At 44.1% G+C, this 9,358-nt stretch overlaps 1 protein-coding gene across 4 annotated transcripts in view; it reads right to left on the reverse strand.

Moving 5' to 3' along the window:
- LOC143214246 (monocarboxylate transporter 10-like) overlaps nucleotides 1–7,091 on the reverse strand; it is a 141,637-nt gene extending 134,546 nt beyond the window's left edge. Inside the window, exons 1-2 of one of the 4 annotated variants that reach the window (XM_076435032.1) lie at nucleotides 6,741–7,091; nucleotides 4,515–4,693 (exon numbers count right to left, since the gene is read on the reverse strand). The gene's annotated coding sequence lies outside the window, so the exon portion shown is untranslated. Of the gene's footprint in view, nucleotides 1–4,514 lie in introns of all 4 variants that reach the window. The other 3 variants (XM_076435040.1, XM_076435022.1, XM_076435013.1) reach the window with 3 other exon arrangements.
- Nucleotides 7,092–9,358: the final 2,267 nt, after the last annotated feature.

Below are 9,358 nucleotides of genomic sequence, written 5' to 3' on the forward strand. Positions count from 1 at the left end.
GGAGTCCCTCGTCCCGGAAGTAATCGACGTGCAATATTTCTGGCCGACGTGTTTCTCACCGAGCCGCTCGCCGAGACCGAGTTTATTCCGCAGGTAAACCGCAACCGTTCTCGTTTGCGCCCTCTCCGTCGCCCACCGCACTTCATTTTTTCAGTTTATTCAATCTAATGGGGAAACTTTTCAAATTACTCGCCCAAGAATTAATTAACCCGTCCTTCGAGCGCGGCCGCTTGTCTTGGATCTGATAAAGTCTTTCCTCTGAAAACGTCGTGTCAAGTTCAACAAAAGCATACAGTGAAGTCTCGATCTAAGAAAAACCTTCGGGTCCGTGCCGTTTCTTAGATCGTGTAGTTCTACGATTTTGTTGTTTGTATTATAAAGTTGGCGTTTCACATTTTTAGCGTGAAGTCACGTATCCGCGAGGTTTTTACTGTTTTTAGTTCGACCATGATACAAAACTGGCGACGCCGAGCTTAAATCTGGCTCAAATTCGAAAGTAGCTTAGGTTCGCGTCGCGTGTAAAGGTCGGGTCGGACTCGGGCCTGTGTCAAATGTGGCTTAGTGTCTGACTGAAATCTGGAAATCCCGGTTGAATCCTGTTCTAGCCACGCAACGTGGAAGCGAACCTGTTAAAACCATAACTCGAATTTCACACGAGTAGAATTTAAGCGATACGGGAAAAGAAACGCGAGCCACGTGGGACAGCAACATCTGTTCGGTGACAATTTAACCCTTTATCGTGGTGTATCCGCTGCGATACAAACAGTCCGAAGTTTTGTTCGTTAGCGTGCCAGATTGTTCTGAAAGCTTGAAGAAGAACGCTTTACGTCACGTATTTTTGATTTTAACACCAAATAAAAATGGAATTATTGAATTTCGGTTACTTAAACGAAGAAATGTATTCAATAAAGAAATAAAATACAAAATTGCAGACATTGGAGGGAACGAATGAATGTACATATAAACAACAAATTCGGTTAACTAACGTGCCAGATTGCGCGAAAAATTTCAAGAAGAGTACTTCGTTGTTTCTTTAAAAATCCCTATTGTTCAAGGTTCGCCAGGTGCGTCGTCGCCCCACGCGCCGTTGCGGTTTCATTACATCAACACGGGTGTAACGCAACAATTAAGAAACCTAATTTGACCGGATGTTGAAGCACTAGACTGCAGACGAAACGCCGCCGGAAACGTCGGAGGGTCTGGGTTAGGTGAGAGGTCAGAGCGCGGCTGAAAAAAATACGCAAAATGGAGAACAAAGGGTGCGTGGGAGGGTGGTGAGTGCCACTCCGCCCACGCAGCGTCACGCGAAACCCGTGCAACCCAGTTCCCGTGCTGTAATGACACCGACACGGACAGAAAATTGTTTTATCGGCCAACCGACACGAGCGAAACATTTTCCGAAAATGTTCATCCCCGATAACGACCGCCCCCTATTTTTCTCTTTTGTTCTTTTTCCTCCTTTTTCGCCCCGTCACGGAAAAAATACTGTCGCTGCATAAACTCTGTCTATCTAGCTTTAGTTAAAAGAGATCACCGAAGATTAGGGGATCTGCCTCGGATCGGGACATTTTCTCGAGACGGCACTGGCAAGCGAATTTTTCGAGTCTCCTGCTTTGTATCTTCCGCAGCTTTTCTCCGAGGAAGATATTTCGACGCTTCTTCTGCTAGACTTATTTGTTCCAGATTTTTCCGTTCGTAACTACATTTATATCTATACTATCATTACACAGATTTATTTAATTGATACGTTACAAGTAGAGATCGTTATTTCACGTGTATTTCGCGTACTTCAGTAGCTCATCAGCTGAAGTTCAAAGAGATTTTTACACCCCGACTGAATTACACACGCGGGAAACAAAACATCGGGAGTGAATAAATTGAAAAACTCGATAATCGGTCCAGTGCTGATTAACGAAGTTTCTACATGAACGAAAATAACAAACGCGCCGAAATAACAAACGCGTACCCGGTAACGTTTCGCGTTCCATCCCTTCGCTGAAAAATGGAAGATTTATTCAGCGAAATACGAGCCGTGCGAATCTCGTACGGCTGTGTACGTATTATATTTCGAACGTTTCTTCGACCGATGTTTTTCCCGTTGCGTTACAAAGTAGAGAACAGGTACAGATCCGTGATTATTATTCCGCGCGTGTTCGAACGTATCCACATCGACTGGTCCCGGTATTTTTGCGAACAGTTTTCTGTATTTTTTTTGTTGCTGTTGTCTTTTTCCCGATGCCACGTTCCGATCCGAAAAATAACAACAAACGTTCCGGCAGTTCAGGCACGGCGATCAATTTTAATACGATCAATTTCGGAAGATCTCGTTATTTGACGAGCTCCACGGACACTTTCACCCCTTGAAAAATATTTAAAAAAACGCTCGTGACGTGAATCACCGTAAAGTGGACCAGTTCGACATAAACGTCACGCGCGTAGAAAAATAGTCGATCGACAAGCCTAATTGAAACGAACGCAAATCGCATCAGGCCCCAATATAGTTTGTGGACAGAGTTTATCATCAAAAATGGATCGCTTAAATATTGTCCGGTTCGATGGCGGAACGGTTAACATGAAAACACGCGATTTGAAAATTGTGCTCACAAACTTGCAATTTATGTAGGCTTGAATTGTAAATGTTGCGCCAACAGAATTAAATTTTAAATTCGTTCCCCGTGTCGCATACGTTATGGGACACTCTGTATACAAACGTGAAACAATCGACAATCTAATAATACTCGATATTCAGTCAAATGAAATGTAACATCAATTTTTAACATTCTCGATGGAGTTTTATTTTTCTCACATTTTCTGAATATTCGATCGATGAAAACGTAACACAATAATAATTTAATTCCGACTATTTCGTGTCCGTCCGAACTGTAAATGTTGCGCCAACAGAATTAAATTTTAAATGAATTCCCCGTGTCACATACATTACGGGACACCCTATAGAAGGGGGAAAGAAGCAAATGGAAAACACGCGTCGGGTCGCCGCGATTCGATCTGCAAAAAAAAGAAAGAAGCCGCGTATCGGTCATTGCGGCTTAATTAAAATACGGCTGGAAATTTAATATCGTCGCGGAATTGCGTGCGAGTCGGTCGGAAAATTCAAACTTTCGTAATCCGCCGGTGAGATAATGAAAACCGAGGAAAAATGATAATAACGATATAACAATCGCATACGCTGTCGAGTAGGAAGTCGGCGTGCTCTCTCGGCCGACAATCGATATTTTCATTTCGAAAATAGCCGTCCGTGCCTTTTTCCCTTCGCTCCTCTTTTTCTCCTCTCCCTCTCCCCACCCTAGCCTCTCTTGTTCGTCGTTAGAGCGACGAAAGAATTTCATGGAGGATCGTAATCAGGCAGAAATCGGAAACAAAGCCAATATTAAAGCCACCAGGCACTTTTAAGTCTTCGTGGAACACGATGGAGCACCGCACAACACGAACACGTAAAATGTACACGTGCTCTATAATATCTGGCGAGGCTGTCTCCACAGTTACGGCTAGGCTCTTCGGAAAATGTTTTTCTTCCGGGTTTTCCGTCTCTTCCGGCGGCTATAGTCGAATGAAACTTACCGTGATCGATACACCGTGGGAAATCGGCCCTCTCGTCTGCTCGGCGAAAGAAAAACTCGGGGAAATTGGTGTAACACTTCGCCCTCCGAATTATTTTCCAATTTTCTTGCCAACAATTCCCAACCATTTTAAGTGTTTTATTTGAAATTTACTTCACAGAACAGATCCTACTTATTTTAAACGATTTTCTTTACTGATTTGTATTACGTAGGAGAGAAAGTTCTGTCGTACTTTAAAGAGAACATTTGAATCATTGACTCACTAGCAACATGTGTTTTTCATTTACAAGCGAAATGACCTGCTTAATTAATCTGCCGAAATTCGCATTTTTACGAATCGTTTCAAAGCGAGCACCGAGCAGAGAAATTTTCGTTGGCTGAATAAATGTTTCATCGGGGTCACACAGTGAAAATACCTTTTAGAGTATTTGATCTTTCTCGAAAAAAAATATAAAAAAGATCAGGGACATCGTAGCACGAACTTGCACCGGGACTTCAGGAAAACGGTGGAATTGGTGCGCCTACTAAATATGGAATTTATTATCGATATTCGGTTACTACGATTAAAGTTGCAATCGATACCTATGCAATATCCGATATATTTTCCAACGTTCCACGTTGTCGTAAATATGTTACCCACCGGAATCCCATTAATAATATCCTCAATAATTACACTGTATCAAACAGCATCTGAAAAATGTTCTTTTAAATAATAATTCGAGAAAGATCCGTTATATTAACAATCACTGTTGGCGCAGGGCTATTAAACAGTGAAAAACAATAAGAAGCTTGATAAAATCGAAAAATGTGCTGTTGCGCTCTAAAAATTGAATTGTTGTGTCTGGAGCGTCAGCAGATGTTGAATATAGGCGAACGTTGATTGTCGTGAGCTTAAGTAAGATAAGTGAACAGAAAATAAATTCGAAGAGTACTCACACTCGGTTGATGGGCCGAGACAGCTATCTTCCGGGGGAAATCCTTTTAAGCAACGTGTTGCGGACACTCGACGCTCGGCCTCCGTGTATAAGAGGGTCAACGTATCGTCGAGAGTTCAAGAATACCGTGTTTAGGACGCTCGGGGCTGGCAGACGAAGGCGATGCCCGCGTTTCCCTCGCTAAAATGACAACGCGATTTCAATTGAAACCAATCCGACCGAGTTGGCACGCGACTCTTCCTCGCGAGGCCAGCCGTCCTTTTAATCGCGTTCTCCCGACCCCGCCATGAACATCAACCACCATGATTCTCATCGTTTCATACCTTCTCCCGGAGACCGAAAATGCCAATCCACCGTCCGCGAAGTCAGATTCGAACGAACGAATCTCCAAATCCTTCACAAACAATTTTCATTCTGAAGAATTACCAAATCGATCCAATCGATTAATATTTTTATTTTGTCCATTCGCACATGGCAAAGCTTTGTCAAATTTCGATCCTCTTGAAACCAATTAGTGTAGCCTCGAGGTGCAATGAATAGTGAAAGTCATTGATAAAGCGTTCGTTTTAGAAAATGAAAATAAAAGTGTGTCGTGTGTATTATTTATCGTACATTGTGCGTCTAAACTTGAACTTCCGCTGCAAGCTTTTTATAATCCGCAAGAAACGACCTCGTTTTAAAGCCTCTGCAAGGTCATTCCATCGGTTTCAAAATGGCCGTTCGGTTTATTCATACCCGCCGCATTTGTTACAGGTATCCGTGTGTAACCTGCTATCTTTTCAATTAAAATTGTCCAGTTACACGTGTGAGGGGATTGCGGAGGATCGGTGGATACGTTAATTATACTAAAACACGGAAATTCATCTGTCATGCATAGGTGTAATACTATGCGGAGACGAAAACTCTGGCTTGAGAAACCGGCCTTGACCCGGCGGATTCGCGCTCAGAAGAATTCTCTTCTGAGATTCCACGGTGTCGCGTCCCCAACAGCGATTTCTCACGTTGTCGCTCAATTATACGACCTATTACCCTGCGATCCACTCTGAACCTAACCCCTCGTGACCCTCGTTTCGCCAATTACACGAAATCCATTCCGGGAACGGTGTCGTCCCGCTCGATTCTCGTCGCTTCAACCCTCAATTATTTCCGAACGCATCGAAAAAACGAAGGAAACATTCTCCGACAGCCTTGACCCGGCCGGGTTCCATCAATCTCTCGCACCTGAGGATTCCCCGGTGTCACTCGCCTGCGAATTCCACGTTTTTCTCGATGAACGCTTCGAACGCAAACTCGATCAGGTCGATACCAAATATTATTTCGATATCAAATTTTTATTTTTACATTTTTCCTCTATCTGATTAGTATTTACAGTCAGGAACAAAATTAAAAACTAATAAATTGAGTTTTTTATGTTGATATTAGTTTACCAGATAATGTGTAAAACGAATTTTTTCAACGAGAGAAGAGAGAAGTGAAGGTTTTTTAACTTTTTGATCTTATTTTATACACATTACCTAGTAAACTAATCCTTCTAACTTCTGAAAAAAAAACTGAAGTCGTTTGGTTGAACTTTAAACAAGTTAGTTATATGTATATATATTTAAAACGATATTAACTCTGTGTAAAATTAATTTCTAAAAATCGATAAAAAACAAAATAGGCCGTTCACAACGACTTCTGTCGCAGAATTGAAAAATTCGACAGCTAAATAAAGAAACTGAAAGAATCGAAGAAAGATTTCACCGTTCGCAGCGTGGGTCCGCGGTTCAACTCTCGTTGTCGAATGGTACCTATTGAGATCTGCCGTCGCGGAAGGGTTGGGAAAAAGACCCTGAGTCCACGAACAACTATCCTTGCAGCTCGGTGCCCTTCGACTGTAAAGTCGAGACAACGGAGCAGCGAGTTGCACGAGTCGATTCCTCTTCGATCACCGGCAGAGAAACGACCCTGACCGGACTAGTATACTCTTGCTGCTCTGCTTTAATCCTTCGCAGACAACATCTATACACCTCGTTCGTTATTGTTCATTTTCGCGAAATTTCTGGAAAATTCGTTCATCTCCAACAAGTACGATACCCCGAGAGAAGGCTCGACGAGCTTCGCAGGGCTCGTCCGCGAGCAAGAATGGCCTCGCGAGCACAGGTGGTTGCAGAATTGTGAAACTGGTCGCGAGAACGAGAGGAAACGTGGGGGATCATGTGTAGATTAAGGATTGACGATCACTGACTGGGTCCACTGATCACACACGTTCACAAGGCTGGATCACGAGGCGGTGATGGACGATCGACGCGCAACATTCGACGGATACATCGTGTGGCTCGTCCGCGAGGGAGGCAGCTCTCTCGTCTGTGAGCTCGATCGACTGGCCGGGACGAGAGCCGTCGCGCGACTGAAACCGCTCTCTGCCCACAGCATCCCTATCCTTTCAACCCTGTTCGGCACACGGCATCCCCACAGCCGCCTTTGCCCACCACCTAGCAGCCCTCTCTTTCAGCCTCTTCCAACACGGCACACGTGATTCCCTCTTATTTCAACTCCCCCTCCCTCGGACTCCACCGACCACGTCGAGTGTATTCAATCCTCGTTGGGGATTACCGAACGGAACGCGCGGTTGTTTGGTTTGATCTCGTTCGCTTCGGACCGATCTGTCTTGGTCTAAATTCGAGTTATCACGAATGCTGCGATCTTCTTCTCGATCTTGGTGTAGATCGCCTGATTTGCTATGGATTGGTCTAGCTTGTCCCTGATTGTTTCAGCTGCTTTTATACATTTTGCTTCACGTGGCCTGGTCTCGTTCAATCTTACTTCGTGCGGTTTGATTCACCTCTGTCTAGTTTGTTTTAATTTATCCAGTTTAATTTCGAGTCTGATTTCACGCGGAGTTCATGTGGAATTTGCCCCTAGAAGAAAGGGAGATATCGAACAAAATGTTGAGATGTGTCCCCTGCACCCTCGTGTAACACGAGTGCCGAGTGAGAACGTGGATCTTGATGAATTACAGTTTTGAAATTTGTCCGCGGCAGGTTTTTGTCCGTGAAGAGGGTTTAATTGGTCCTTGGCCTGCCGGGAGCGTGTTTGGAAAATGGAGACGAGGATCGCGAGGGGTTTCCAGGTTGCCGCTGGAACGGGGTTGGTGTTTGAGGGTCGTCATTGTCGAGTAGGGGATGAAGAGTATCTTCGTGTATTCTGATGGTGTTCCGTCTACATCTCCGACTCCATTCTACTGCAAAGAGAGGTGAGAAAACGTGAAATTACCATGTATGAATAGTAGCATTACCATGAATGTTCATCAAAATTGCAGAGATCGCACTAAAATAAAAATTGTTTCCAAACCGACTCTTCCGAGTGGAAATACAATAACTAAAATATATGATACAACGATCCAAACCACGCATTCTGCGTGGATTCATGCGCCTCCACGTTGTAGAACTGGAATCGTGTATGAAAATCACCGAATAAATCTCTGTAGGATATTCGTGCTCGTCCATGGTAGTCGGAACTGCTTCGTAACGTCTCGCACGTTTGTCTCCGCTCGTGCTCTTGTTCGCGAAGTTCCTCTTTTCCGTCTCGTCCCCTCCCCTCCCACCCTCTCTCATTCCTTCGCCCCGTTCGCCTCGATCTCTGGTAACGGTATCGACGACCGAAATTCCGCGCGATTTTCATCGACAGTTTCCCCGTTGTTCGCGACCGATCGATCGGAACAACAGAGGTTCTTGCCGATGGACGTCCTTGATGCCGTTCGCCACCATCTTGATCGCGCGCGAATGAATTGCGGGCCGAGATCGATCGCCACGGCCCGACTCGGCCCGACTCCGCGAACAATACCGCCATTTTCTGCATTGCGATCCATTGTTCGATCACCAGCGCCGGTGGTATTCGCCCGCTCTGTTCGAAACATTATTCTGAGAATGAGCCGGGATTAATCGCAGCCGCGAATATCATCTAGTTTTAACCGGGGTAGAAACCCGATCCCGATTCCGATCCGAGGATCGCCGGCCATCAATTAAATCCGCATTCGCCCGGGACATTGCCGGGATCGACGACGATTAATCGCGCGAGGAAACGATATTCCCGGCGATTAGCCGACCCCGATCTAATTCTGATTCCGTCCCTCGTTTTTTCGTAAATTCAGCTTTTCCCCGGGATCGAATCAAACGGAACTCCTCTCATGAAAAATTCTAATCAATACTTTTGTAGATCATATTCGCCTTTCTGCGAATCACATTCACAAATGTCATACAAACTAGAATTTTCACGTTAAAATGCCTTGCAAAATCAAAATTTTCCACGACAATTGTGGGAAACGAAAGCCGTATGCAAATTTCTTCTTTCCTTTAAGAATTTCAATTAGATTCTCTAAATTCTTCCACTGTTTCATGGATCATATGATAAATGCATCAAATCAAATTAAATTCTTGTATTTTTGTTTTCGTGTGCTACGTTTGCAAATTAATCCGCAAAAATGCGGTTTGGCATTTGCAGTCTACCAGCGACAATATCACAGTACTATATTGTGAGAGTTTGTAATATCGTTGAGAGTATGGCCCGAGTGACTGTTACTGCGAACTTGTGTTTGAGATCGTGCGGAAACGGATGAAGCGGATGTTTAAGTTTCTCGTCGAGATTTCTGAGCCCGCGCACTCTGCAGAGTGGCAAGAACGAGGTATACGTGCATTCTCTCTGTGTGTGTGTGCTTTCCTTTGCACATTAAAATTGCTGAAGTATGACAATGTAAAACAAAATGTAGTATCATGATTTACTACAAAATAGAAGAAAATTAGAAAGACGTGTTAATAAACTGCTGTTTTTCGCTATAGCTTTCGCTTTTGCCGGGCCACATTCATT

This window comes from Lasioglossum baleicum, chromosome 1 (genome assembly GCF_051020765.1).
Source record: "Lasioglossum baleicum chromosome 1, iyLasBale1, whole genome shotgun sequence".
Classification (NCBI taxonomy): domain Eukaryota; kingdom Metazoa; phylum Arthropoda; class Insecta; order Hymenoptera; family Halictidae; genus Lasioglossum; species Lasioglossum baleicum.